We start from the raw sequence: 13,483 nt of genomic DNA, 5'->3' as shown, positions 1-13,483 counted from the left end.
TGTGCTTTTGGCCATTTGTATAACTTCTCTGGAGAAATGTCTATTTAAGTCCTTTGTCCACTTTTTATTGGGTTGTTTGGTGTTTTTGTTGTTATTGAGTTATAGGAGTTCTTTATTCTTGATATCAATCCCTTATGAAGTACATGATTTGCAAATATTTTCTGAGTTGCCTTTTCACTCTTGGCCTAATACATTGTAAATACAAACAAATTCTTGGATTTATGGGAGACTCTAATATCCTCATCACTAAAGGCCCTAGCAAAGACTATAGTTACTTTTCCAGCCTATTCCCTTTCCCAGCCAAGGCTATACGAGGTACTGTAGTTTTTCAAGGATTGTGTAGAAGTTTTTGGCCTGGACCTCCAGGTGAGAAATGTAAACTCTATTTCTCTGTTATGTAATAAAGAGGTCACATAAGATAATGAAAAAGTCTTGGATGAGTCAGCAGGAATCTTGAATTTTAGACCTGCTCTATCACTTACTACTAGTATAATGTTGGGTAAATCATTTACCTTTTCTGATCTTTTTTTTTTTTTTTTTTGAGACGGAATCTCAAAAAAATTTGCAAAGTAGAATCCTAATAATTGCCCTCCTTGCCTCACAGATCCTGTAAAGCCTTTAAAGATGGGTGGGCAATACTCTTCTAATATGACCCAGCAGTCGTGCTCCTCAGTGTTTAACCAAATAAGGTGAAAGCTTATGTCCACACAAAAACATGGACACACATGTGTATGGCAACTTTATTCATAATTGCCAAAACTTGGAAGCAACTAAGATATGTAGATGAATGGATAGACCACAGTATATCCAGATAATTACTATTGTTCAGTGCTAAAAAGAAATGAATTACGAGGCCATGAAGGAAGAGGAACCTTAAATGCATATTACTAAGCGAAAGAAGCCAATATGAAAAAGTTACATAGTGCATGATTCCAACTATATGACATTCTGGAAAAGGCAAAACCATGGTGAAAGCCCATCTGTACTAAAGACACACAAAAAAATTAGCCAGGTGTGGTGGTGCACTCCTGTAATCCCAGCTACTTGGGAGGCTGAGGCAGGAGAATTGCTTGAACCCGGGAGGCGGAGGTTGCAGTGAGCCAAGATCGCACCATTGCAAATGCACTCCAGCCTGGGCGACAGGGCAAGACTCCGTCTCAAAATAAATAAATAAATAAATAAATAAATAACATAAATCAAGGATTAGAGGAGAAAGAGGAATGAAAAGGTGGAACACAGAAGATTTTTAGGGCAGTGAAACTATTCTGTATGACACTAGATTGGTGAATACATGTTATTAGATACTTGCCAACCCCCTAGAATGTACAACACCAAGAGTAAACCCTAATGTAGGCTGTGAACTTTGGGTGATAATGATGTGTCAATGTAGGTTCTCTACTGGCAAAAATGTACGACCGTGTGGCAGGATGTTGCTAGTGGGGGAGGCTATGTGAGCAGGAGGCAGTGGGCATATGGAAACTCTGTGTATTTTCCATTCAATTTTGCTCTGAAAATAAAGTCTATAAAAAAAGGGCAGGCAGAAGAAGTGCCTTCAAGCAATTCAGAGAAGGAATCAGAGATTCATGGAAGTCAAGATAGTCAAGTTTCAAGAAACAGGTAATTTTCAGAGTGTTTCAAACCGAGTACAAAGGTACAAATGAGAAAATACTGACTAGACATGGCAATCAGGGATGACTGATGGTATTAGCAAAAACAGTTTTAGTTGAGTGCTGGATCAACAGTCAGAGTACAAGATTGAGGGGAGAGCACAAATGCTTAAGAGACAGGAAATGTAGATACATTTCTCATGAAGTTTGTATCAGAATTGTATAGAGAAGGAGAACGAAGGTAAACAAGGATAGGATCAAAGATACAGAGAAATGGCAAGGAACAGGAGGAAGAATAGTTCATCCTCTGAAATGATAGTTAAAAGATTGGTGAGGATGAAGATTAAGTTTGTCAGTAGAGGGGTGTGAGACAGTAAGAAAGAAGGCACAACTTCCTAGGCAGTGGGTGGCAGGACCTAACGCAACCTCATTTTTACACTCCAAGAAGTAGCAGCTGGAGAAACTGTCTTGTATCACTTTTAATTGAAAACTGAAAATTTTAATGCCAGTCAGTTCAAATTATACCTTTCATTCCTGGAATCTGTACGAAAAATCTAAGATGTAAGTCTTGGTCACCTATTCTCCCTAAATCCTCAATCTGCTCTGTCCTACTGTTCTGTTCTTCCTCACTCCGACTTATTCTCTTGCTCCTCTCTCTCCCAACTCATTCCATGATACCACCTGAAACCTCTGTTCCAGGATTAAACAAACCCTCATACTCTCAGCCTCTTCACAGAACACTCCTCTTATTGCCTAACTGAAACCCGGCTATCTCACGAGGACACTAGCTGTATTGTATCCCCTACAGCAGAGGCGATGTTTATTCTCCACCCCCATCTTCCACAGGTCCAGAGGCAGTGCCAGCACTCTCCGAACAATTCATTGCCACATGCAGGCTGTAACTCTTCTAGTTTTAAGCTTAGGGCTTAAAAGCTTGAGGCACATGATGTCTGGCTTATGTCACACTCTTCCCTACCAGGTTGATGAGACACTGAAGTAGCTGTTTTGCAGTCTTTTTCTCTTCAATTCAACACCTGCAATCATTCTGGCTATCTTAATACCATGCAAACAACACGCCCTAGACTCAGGGTTCTTTGCCCTATGCCATTCTTTTTTTTTTTTTTTTGAGACGGAGTCTCGCTCTGTTGCCCAGGCTGGAGTGCAGTGGCCGGATCTCAGCTCACTGCAAGCTCCGCCTCCCGGGTTTTTACGCCATTCTCCTGCCTCAGCCTCCCGAGTAGCTGGGACTACAGGCGCCTGCCACCTCGCCCGGCTAGTTTTTTGTATTTTTAGTAGAGATGGGGTTTCACCATGTTAGCCAGGATGGTCTCGATCTCCTGACCTTGTGATCCGCCCGTCTCGGCCTCCCAAAGTGCTGGGATTACAGGCTTGAGCCACTGCGCCCGGCCTGCCCTATGCCATTCTTCACACCATCTCAGCAACATCCATACCAACACCCAACTGTGGACTGCTCTACTGAAATAATCACAAGCATTAATATCCCACTCTGAGCACAGCCTCTCCCCACCACCTAATTCTGCACAGCGTCTTTCCTTCCACACATATCTTCCTTTAACATCACTGAGGCCTTCATCCTCCAACTGTTCCATATTTTCCTTATTTATTCCTGGCCTGGTTTTGCTCCTTATGAAATCTGGACTCCATTACCAATTCTTTAGATTCCTTTTTCACTAGTACTCCCAATTGCCTTAGGCCTTTCCACATACCTATAAACCTCCAAACCTGAATCAATTCTACTACCCACTGCCTCCTATCCTAATGTACAAGCCCTGCTGGAGAAAACTGCATGAATGCGTATACTGCTATCATTAAAATTCATGTTTTTAAATTTCGGTTGGGACTTTTGGACTTGTCTTTGGTCAGCTTCCTCTCCCATTCCTTGTGAAAGTTTTTCTGATCTTTCATCATTATCCTCATATCCCTTACTCTACCTTTCTTGGTTGCTACTGAGAAAGCTAAGGTCATGTATCAGATGAGAATTCTCTTCAATTCCAACCCTAAACCAAACCACTAACTTTGCATATCACTCCCTGCTTTTGGCTCCCTAAACTACAGCACAGAACCAAGTCTAGGCTCCTTGAAATGACCACTTCCTCTCCCTCCCTCTATGTGGCAGCAGTTATACACCACTCTACCCACTGTGCCCTCAACACAACACTGCTTCATGTCACCGTGTCTTCTGTTCCCTTTATCACTCCGTTTTCCCCTCCAGCTAGACTTTTAAAAAAACCCTGCTAAGGAATTCTCTTCCATGACACTTCCCCTGATCCCACCCCCACAAAAAAACTCCCAGTTAAACACTTTCACCTTTCTACCTATTCTTGAATTTGTTTTTATTACTGCAAATTGTACACCGTATGGTAATTTTTCATGAAGGTAACTGAAAGAGTAAATTTGGTGTGAAATGACTGGTAGCAACAAGAACTGTAAGAATTGAGTGAGAAGTGAAATCACAGTGGGATGGTGAGAAAAGTTTTCATTCATTCAACAAGTAACGAACATTAATTAAGGGTACAGTATGTATAGTAATGTTAGCAGCAGTGGGTGGACTGTAGGTTGGACACGTATGGGTATAAAACTGAGAAGATATCTGATTTAGATATTAAAAGAATGGCTGAAATATAGATTGACTAAAAGAAGGGTGAAGGAGAGGATATCAAGGAGACACAAATGCATATATAATTGGCTGATAATAAGCTGTCCAGACCCAGCTATAATGAAAGGATTAGGAAGAGTAGTATTAAAAGACAAAATTGAAAGCTTAATCATAGAATTTTGGAGTTAGAAAGGGCCTTAAGAATCATTTAGGTGAGGCTAGGTACAGTGACTTACACCTGTAATCCCAGCACTTTAGGCGGCTGAGACAGGAGGATTGCTTGAGGCCAGGAATTTGAGACCAGCCTGGGCAACATAGCAAGAACACATCTCTACAAAAATAGAAAATTTAGCATGTTCCTGTGGCACATACCTGTAGCCCCAGCTACTCAGGAGGCTGAGGAGAGAGGATCGCTTGAGCCCAGGAATTCAAGGCTGCAGTGAGCTATGATCGTGCCACTGCACTCAAGCCTGTCTAGCCTGGGCAACAGAGTAACACTCTGTCTGTAAAAAGAATAATCAGCATCATCATCTAGATGACCCATCCTCCTAATGATGAGTAACATTCCTGACAAAAGGGTGAGGTCATTCAACTGTTAGTAGTACTGAGGTAGCCTACTCACTATTGTACTCTCCTAAATGTTATAACTTATTTGTTTTAATATTATCTGAATAGAAACATGCCTTCTTTAACAGCTCCCCACTGGTCCTAGTTCTGTCCTCAGCTGCACCCAGCATAAGTCTATTCCCTCTTTATGGGACAATTTTTCAAATATCTTTCATTAGTTGATATGTGACTTTGGACAAATTATTTTCTAAGGATCAACTTTCTCATGTCTAAAAGAGCGGTATGACAGAGGCTAATTATCCTGATATCTGTCCTCTCCTCCCTTTATTCTAAGTGAGTGTTTTGCTAGGCATATAGGCACCCAGCAAAGACTACATTTCTCAACCTTGGGGCTGGATGTGGCATGGTGCTGATGTCCTGGTCAATGGACTGTGAGCACAAGGGACCTCCCCTTCCCCTCTCCTCCTTCCCAGTGGCTGGAATTCGGATGTGGGGTAAGCCAAGTTAGTCCCTGTGGATGAGAACAATACCCTGAGAGCAACAAGACAAAAAGATTCCAGGCCCCTGACAACTGGACAGAGCACAGCTACCACACTAGCTTGGACTTCATATGAAAAAGAAGTAAACTTCTATCTTGGTTAAGCCACTTGTTACTTTTTAAAAATACCTTGTTATAGCACCTGCTATTCATCCTAAACCAAAAACAGGTGACAATGGTTTTCTACTTCTATTAAAGGGGTTTTGTAAAAATCAAATAAAATTAGGAATGTAAAATATACATATATACAAGTCAATTTTTTAGTATTTGAAGACCATTATCTTCTCTCAAGACTAACCCCAGTCTCCTGCTATTAGCATAACTCAAGATTCGTAAGAATCCCAATACCTTCCTTGGACCTCCGTTTGATAACCCTCAAAGACCTACACTCCAAACTGAACATAATTTTTCATAAGCTGTGTAGATAAAACAGGATATACTTCCCCCATATATTTAGTTTAGTGATCTCTGCATATGTGTCATCTTTAGCAAAACTACAACAGATCTTTTCTCCAAATATTTGCTTTCTTTCAATATTTACAAAATGCCTGCTATGTAAGGCTCAGTGACACAATGGTGAATATTAACTTATGGGTGTAAAATGGCATTAATACTATTTTTATAAGATATGACTATCCAATAATGTGACTAAATTTTGTGAACTTGGTTGTACAAAGCCACATCTTGAAAAAAAAAAGAATGAGTACCATTTTTCTTTTCTTTTTTTCTTTTTTTTTGAGACAGAGTCCTGCTCCATCACCCAGGCTGGAGTGCAGTGATGCAATCATGGCTCATTGCAGCTTCAATCTCCCAAGCTCAAGCGATTCTCCCACCTCCTTCTCCCTGAGTAGCTGGGAACACAGGTGCATGCCACGACACCCCACTAATTTTTAAATTTTCTTCAAAGACAGGGTCTCACTACGTTGCCCAGGCTGTTCTTGAATTTCTGGGCTCAAGTCACCCTCCTGCTTCAGTCTTCCAAAGTGCTGGGATTACAGGCATGAGCCCACAAAAATGCCCAGCTGCACTTTACTTAGCTTTCATATACAACTGCCTCAAATCTAAAGGGGCCAGGTCTTGTAACCTGTTTAATGATGTCACATATTGGAACCAGTTTTCTGAAACTGACATTCAGAAAAAGTTATAGTATATCTATATATTTATCTGCCATTTTTATAAAACATAAAAATGAGAAAGCATACAACACAAAGCCTGAAAGGCAGTAGAATTTAGTGATTAACAGTGGTCCTTGGAGCTAGAATGCCTCCTAGCTCTACTACTTACTAGCTGAGTAACTTTCAGCATCCCTTTGTGCTTCTGTTCCCCCAGGTATAAAATGAGAGTAATAGCAGCAATAATCATGACAAGGGTACTCATAATGGTAATGACGTAATAATAGCACCTTCCTCACAGGAATATCTTGAAGATTAAATGTAAAGGCTTAGAAAAGTTCCTGATGCACTGGGAAAGTGCTCAAATAAGTGTCAGTTGCTATTATTCCTGGTACTTTAATAATGTGAATTGATGACTCCATTTCTGGTCAGGGTATAAGGAACTTTTTTAATTAAAATTTTTAAAATTTTAAAATTTTAAAATTTTAATTACTTATCTATATTAAAATATAGTTGACAAATAAAAATTGTATCTACTCACTGTGTACTATGTAATGTTTTGATATGTGTATATATTGTGAAATTGTTAAATCAAGCCAATTAACATATCCATCAACTCACACACTTATTTTTTTGCTGTTGGAGAACACTTATGATCTGTTCTCTTACCAATTTTCAAGTATAATACATTATTATTAACTATAGTCACCAGTTTGTACAACAGATCTGAACACATTCATCCCATCTGTACCCTATGACCAATAGTTCCCCATCTCTCTGTTCCCTCACCCACTATGAGTTCACCTTTTTTATATCCCACATATATGTGAGATGATGTAGTATTTGTCTTTCTGTGCCTGGCTTATTTCACTTTAAAAAAAAAGTCCTCCAGGTTCATCCATGTTGTCATAAATGACATGATTTCCTTTTTTTTTTTAAAGGCTTAATAATTTCCATTGTATATACCACATTTTCTTTATCCATTCATCTGTTTACAGACACTTAAGTTGTTTCAATAACTTGGCTATTGTAAATAATGCTGCAAAGACAATGAGAGCACAGAATTCTCTTCAACATACTTATTTCAATTCCTTCAAATGTATACCTAGGAGAGGGGTTGCTGGATTTAGGGTATAAAGAATTCTGTGCCATATGGTCAGATAGTACTTTCTACTGCTAGTAACTTTTGATAATTTGCTGCTTGTTAGTGATTACTGATCTTAAAAAATCAATTTAATGCACTGAAGAGCAAGTTGAAAATATGTATCAAAACCCTTAAAAATCTGCACGCCCTGTGACTCTATAATTCCATTTCTAAGTGTTAATCCTAAATAAATAATAATAGAGGTATACCAAACTTGGTTATAAGGATGTTTATTGTAGTTTATGTATAAAACTTTTAATAAAAAAGAAAGGAAAGGAGAAAGACTTTAAAAGTGACTTGGTTCAATAAATGATGGAAACTCATACAATAGAATAATATGCATCTATTAAAATAATTTTGTAATTGAATATTTAATGATATGAAAAGATATATGAAGTAAAAAACTGTACTAAGTATAGTATAATCTCATTTTGGCTTAAAAAGGATATGTGATAGTCGTGTGGGGGAGTGTGGGTATACATGTATGTGTACGGATCAATAAAGGCTCCTCATTTCTATACTAAAATATTTATAATAGTGATTATCCCTAGGTGGTTCATTTATGGGCAATTTTTGTTCCTTTCTTTTTGTCTTTCTATTTTCTAAAATTTCCACATGAATCTGTATTACTTTTTCAATAAGAAATGTTTACTAAAAACAAATACACAATGTGCAGTGAACTAAAATCTTGAAAACAGAAGGATGTACTCTGGCCAAAAGAAAGAAATTCTTTCCACTTGTTTACAAAGTAAAAGGTCCAGTACACAGATGTGCTCATCGGCTTCCCGGACACTCCCCAAATTCACATGTGTTTCTGCCACAGCCTCATGTGAAACTTAGAAAACTATTTGGCTATCAGCACAAAAAAAAGATGAACAAAATAAGGCAAACTAGGGAATTCTAAAAGATATAGGAAAAATGTCTTCCAATTATTCCTTTAAGTAGGCCACAATCAAACCTGCCCTGACAGTTTTAATAAACCTCAAAAGTGATTTAAATGCTTTTGCAGAGAAAGTACTGTGAAAATATTTAAATAAAATAATATTGTCCTTTTGAAACATCTTCAGAAATACAGTCATGTACTGCATGAGGACATCTTGGTCAACAACAGACCAAATATACAACGTGGGCAGAGCAACAGGCTATACGATACAGCCTAAGCACGTAGTAGGCTATACCATCTAGGTTTGTGTAAGTACACTCTGACTTTTGCACAATGATGAAACCGCCTAAGGATGCGCTCCTCAGAACAGATCCTCATTGTTAAGGGATACATGACTATATTTTATTAGGCAACAATTTAGCCTCAGTTGAATAGACCACTATAATTGTACAATGTATTTTCCAAATATTTTATTAACTATGGCATGTAAAAATCTGACAATTTACCCTGATCATTTTAACAACATTTATCACAAATAATTACCTTTTAGTCTTTATATTTTTCCAATCTCTTCATTGAAAACAATACTGAGAAAAACTGGATTCTAAAATTAATTTTCACTAATAATCTTTATTTTTATTTATTTATTTTTGAGATAGGGTCTTACTCTGTTGCCCAGGCTGGAGTGCAGTGCCGGTGATCTCGGCTCACTGCAACCTCTGCCTCCGGGTTCAAGTGATCCTCCCACCTCAGCCTCCTGAGTAGCCGGCACTACAGGTGCCCATCACCACATCTAGCTAATTTTTTGGTATATTTTTTGTAGAAATGGGGTTTTATCATGTTGTCCAGTCTGGTCTCAAACTCCTGAGCTCAACGAATCTGCCCACCTCGGCCTCCGAAAGTGCTGGGATTTACAGGCATGAGCCACTATGCCTGGCCTTTTTTCAGTAATAATCTTTAAAAGGGTAAAAACAATGTAAGGAAATTCTAAATAAGTTTAGTAAGCAGTCCTATATGGCTCCAATAGACAACATCTAAGAAATCCACATACCGTAATAAATGCCTCCAACTACTCATCAGGCTCACTGTCACCTCAAATGTAGAGTGCTAAGCATGCAACTTAACCCACCATATCTTCCACCACCATATGCAATATTCCCCTTAAACAAAACAAATTATTTTCCTGACTTCTTTACTTCTGTCGCGGCATCAAGGCATCTGTCATAATATAATCATTTTATCAGTCACTTACATGAGACAACTCTGAGTTCAGGTTCTCATTAGCTCCTGCTTGGGTTATTTTAATAGCTTCCTAATTTGTCTCCCTATCTCTAATTTCCCCCCCACCCAACCTTGAATACAAATAGCATCAGCCTATCAGCCAGGTTAAACACCACTTTAATCACACAAGTCAGTTCAAGAATCTTGGGTTTAATTTTACCCTGAAAGCAACTCTCATTTGTAGAAAGAGAGTAGAAAGAAACTCTTTACAATGGTATTCAAAGTGTTTCTCTAATCTGATCTTCTGCTTCTGTCCAACGTGAACGCTCTGCAATCAGGCTGATCTATCATCAACTCTTATTAATGACTTGCTCAAGCTGTCCTCCCACCCTCAATTTGTCAATGCAAATTCATCCTCCCAGCGTGCTCCACTGAAATACCAATGTGGTTGTTAGTAACCATTACAGTTGTAAATAAACTCTTTTGCTTTAGAATTTCAACAACACTCATATATTGTCTGATCCATTCATTGGGCACTAAGTCACACTGTCTTCTACTGTCAAGCAATTATACATCTATGATCTAATTTCATTAGAAGTAATTCCCTTGTGGATCCTCATATTTGTTGTACTTCTCACAATCCCAGATGGAGAGCCATAAATAGAAACCTGGTAAATGCTCAACTAATATTTGGTGAACAATAAATGATCTGCATGTTTAGTTGTTGTACAAAGCCAAATATATTAATATATATATAAAATGTATATGACCTATATATATTTGGGTCTCTCTATTTATATCTATATCTATATACGTAATTTTCTGTGTGCCTCTAAGGCTTTTCTGTAGCAAGATGAGTATTATTTTATATAGGTTCATCCATCGGGGAGTCTCCAAGACTAATCCTGAATTTGGTGATTCATTAGGACTCACAGGACTCAGCATACAGTCCCACTCATGGCTAAGATTTACTACAATGTAAAGATACAAAGTCGAATCATCACACACTTAATTTCCCTAGCATTCAATTGTGATGTGCTGTCTAACAGGGAAACTCATAAGAGACTCAATGCCTAAAATTCGTATTAGGGCCGGTCATGCAGGCTGCCTGGCAAGAACCAAAATTCCAGATGGAATTTAGCATAAACCACTCTGTACAGTCTAGGCACAGTGAGCCACTCTTACCATTTAGGTAGTTTTATATCATGTATGGAACCATTTACCATTCAAGCTCCCAGATGCCAGCCAAGGGCCAGCCACGTACATAGGCCTTTCTAAGAATAGCAGTCTTGAGCCTGCTATGTTACCTCTTTTCTATGTAACTCATTTCATATTTTTACAGGAGAAATGTTACAGTGTTAATTATACATGACTTTTAAGGGGCACATAGAGCAATTTTTAAAAAGTTAAAATCTAGCGTTCAATTAGAGATGCACTGCCTTGACTGGCACCCACTAATTAAAAGTTCTGTGATTTTGAAATAATTCACTTCCTTTAGATATTTCAGATTTTCTTTCTTTCTTTTTTTCTTGTAAAATAAGGCCTGCTTCTCAAACCAACAATTTTGTAGTTGTTAGGATAAAGGAATCAAATATAACATCTAAAGCAATTGGACCTTCTTGGACAAGTCCCTGGTCTCCTCTTTAAGTGCCAACTGGATGCTAAAGCACTGTTTAGGTGTTTTGGGCACATCATCTCACTAAATCCTCACACCACCACATGTCAGTGATGGTTTCCATTCCACATACAGAAGTTTTGGGACTCTAAGTAACCCATCCAGGTTTACCATTGTGGAACTGGGGTTTAAGCTTAGACCCACCACATTCCAAACCCTTGCTCTTAGCTTTACACCAACTATCTCTACCTAATGTCAAAGGCACAGGCTCCTTATTATGAGTCATTTCCCTCACACTATATGGCTTTTTGGTTTGGCTATACAGAGCACTATTCCTAATCTTACTTAAAATCAAATTGATCAAAGTCATATTTTAGTTGGAAGAAAAAGGCGTGAGTTTAACCCAAGATACTCAACTTTTTCATTTCTAAGTCTTGCGGAGTATACTTCTTGCTCATTAAAGTCATTAGGAAGCTCCCTATTCAGAAACTTTCATATATGGCACACGATTTACTCCTTTATCTGGCATCACCCTGTTTGAAGTTACACAGACCTGATCAGAATCTGGCATCGCACTTACCAGCTGAGGTGACCTTAGGAAAGTGAGTTATGCTTTCTGAGCCTCTGTTTATTTATCTACAAAATGGGACCCCTACCTTATAGACTTGCTGTGAGAATTAAATAGGATAATATATTTAGAAGCCAACATATATTGGCTGAATAAATGACTGCCTACAACGAAAGAATAACTGACTTGTGGGAAGTAAGTCAAATCAACATAACTGAGGTAGGAAGGAAGCCCGGTAGACAAATGCCCTGACCACCAGGTGTCACTACTGGCCCAGGAGCGCCAGTCTAACTGCCTGATATAGGGGGTGGGATCCTGCAGAAAAACAGTCTAGGCCTCAGGGTAAGACTGTCACCTGCACCAACAGGACCTTCACGAATTGGCTTAGGCTTTTTCATAACTAAGAGACGGTCCAATATTTTTTTTTGCACCAAAATAGGTTACATTCTTCTCTAACAGGTGTTTAAAATACTTAGCTGAATATCTACTGATGTGTCACCACAGTTTAATTTTAAAAACTGTCTTCAGCAAACTATTAATTTCATATATCCTTTGGTTTAGCCAACTGGACATTTTCTGGCTTCCATAGCCTTCAATATGGCCCCAGAAGACAAGTTTCTGGTCCCAATTCCACAATCCAGTGACATTATTTCCTTTACATTATAAATGGGATGACTGAATTTTTTTTTAAGTAGAATATTTTTAGGGCAAAAATAAAGTCTAAGACCAGTATATATGGGCAAAATAAACATTAACTTTTAACCCTTCTTGATCTCAGGAACTGCAAAGTTCATTAAAAAAATTGTTTTCTCTCTATATACATATTTAAAGAAAGCACCTTAGGGTACATCTGTCAACCTGTGAGTAGCTCTGAAATTACTCAAGAAACACTGCCACACCTATTATTAATGCCACACCTATTATTTAATAGCTTCATTCTGTAACCTGCTAATGCCTCTCTCTGGGAGTGCCCAGGGGCTCATTTTAAAATGAGGGCTGGGCCTGGGCTACCCGTCTGGCTCTAAGCTCTCCACAAGGAGATCCACTAGTGGCCGCTTCAAGACTAATTCATCCAGCATTAGCGTCTAACTGGAGACGCCGCTCTCTGATGAGGCACAGACTGTTGTCTCGTCTGCCAGGAGCACTTGACTCAAGTCAAGCCCGGCCAGGCCTACCCCAGTCTCAGACTGGGTGGCCAAGTCCCCGTGTAACCTACAAGGGAGAAAGAATTGTGCTAAGCCTAGGTTTCTGTTCAGAGCTGGGCTCTTGGAACTCCAGCAGTTTGTGTTATTTTTGTTTTTAACAGCTCAAGTTCTACTTTGCATTTCACAAATATGGACATGTCTTAAGAGAAACCAGAAGCATCCTCTCTCTCCGGCCATTGCTCCCATTTCTAGAGGATTTGGGAGGGAAGAGCAGACACCAGGCACCATCCGGAGTCAGGAGCGCAGGAGCCAAGGCCAGCTGAGAAGAACCCATTTGCAAAGCACTTTGCAGATCAATAAATTCGACTGATTTCAGAGCGGTCCCTAGGGAAAGGCGAGCAAATGGGCCAAGGAGAGATGCTGCCTATCCAACAAGCCCTGGCCAAGCAGACACGGGCGAGGAGGC

General features: G+C 39.1%; 1 protein-coding gene across 1 annotated transcript in view; it reads right to left on the bottom strand.

Moving 5' to 3' along the window:
* Positions 1–13,483, bottom strand: part of FAM102B (family with sequence similarity 102 member B) — a 74,673-nt gene that overhangs the window by 60,756 nt on the left and 434 nt on the right. The gene's annotated exons all lie outside the window — the stretch shown is intronic.

The sequence above is a fragment of the Papio anubis genome, chromosome 1 (genome assembly GCF_008728515.1).
Source record: "Papio anubis isolate 15944 chromosome 1, Panubis1.0, whole genome shotgun sequence".
In the NCBI taxonomy this organism is placed as follows: domain Eukaryota; kingdom Metazoa; phylum Chordata; class Mammalia; order Primates; family Cercopithecidae; genus Papio; species Papio anubis.
The sequence above is the reverse complement of the archived record's forward strand: the minus strand, read 5'-3'. Positions and strand labels throughout refer to the sequence as shown.